Source organism: Triticum aestivum, unplaced genomic scaffold, assembly GCF_018294505.1.
Source record: "Triticum aestivum cultivar Chinese Spring unplaced genomic scaffold, IWGSC CS RefSeq v2.1 scaffold167945, whole genome shotgun sequence".
Classification (NCBI taxonomy): domain Eukaryota; kingdom Viridiplantae; phylum Streptophyta; class Magnoliopsida; order Poales; family Poaceae; genus Triticum; species Triticum aestivum.
Genome location: NW_025305311.1, coordinates 1 through 715, shown reverse-complemented (window position 1 = coordinate 715; position 715 = coordinate 1). Strand labels below are relative to the sequence as shown.

At 61.3% G+C, this 715-nt stretch overlaps 1 non-coding gene across 1 annotated transcript; it reads right to left on the bottom strand.

Annotated features, from left to right (window-relative positions):
• Nucleotides 1-480: 480 nt before the first annotated feature.
• Nucleotides 481-636, bottom strand: LOC123179526 (5.8S ribosomal RNA). Its single transcript, XR_006490429.1, has one exon. It is a non-coding gene; the product is annotated as a 5.8S ribosomal RNA (ribosomal RNA).
• Nucleotides 637-715: the final 79 nt, after the last annotated feature.

Below are 715 nucleotides of genomic sequence, written 5' to 3'. Positions count from 1 at the left end.
GACGGCGCCTCGTGGGGCGACAGGGTCCGGGCCGGACGGGGCTCTCACCCTCCCAGGCGCCCCTTTCCAGAGGACTTGGGCCCGGTCCGTCGCTGAGGACGCCTCTCCAGACTACAATTCGGACGGCACAGCCGCCCGATTCTCAAGCTGGGCTGCTCCCGGTTCGCTCGCCGTTACTAGGGGAATCCTTGTAAGTTTCTTCTCCTCCGCTTATTTATATGCTTAAACTCAGCGGGTAGTCCCGCCTGACCTGGGGTCGCGGTCGAAGCGACGTGCGCTTCGTTTGCTGGGTCGTTCTGAGGCCATAATGTCGGCTGCGCGTCGGATGCACTGCGTTGATAAAGCGAGGACGCCCACCATGCGCTGTGTCCGGCGCGGTACACCGGCAGCCCGATCTTCGGTCCACCGCCCCTTGCGAGACGAGGGACCAGATGCCGCATCCCGATTCCCGATGAGGGTGGTTGGGAGCGTGTTTTGGCATGACGCCCAGGCAGGCGTGCCCTCGGCCGAGTGGCCTCGGGCGCAACTTGCGTTCAAAGACTCGATGGTTCGCGGGATTCTGCAATTCACACCAGGTATCGCATTTCGCTACGTTCTTCATTGATGCGAGAGCCGAGATATCCGTTGCCGAGAGTCGTGTGGATTAAATAGCTTTGCAACACAAGGGATGGCTAGCAAGCTAGCCATGCCCCCGGGTTAGGCACAGTGTTCCTTG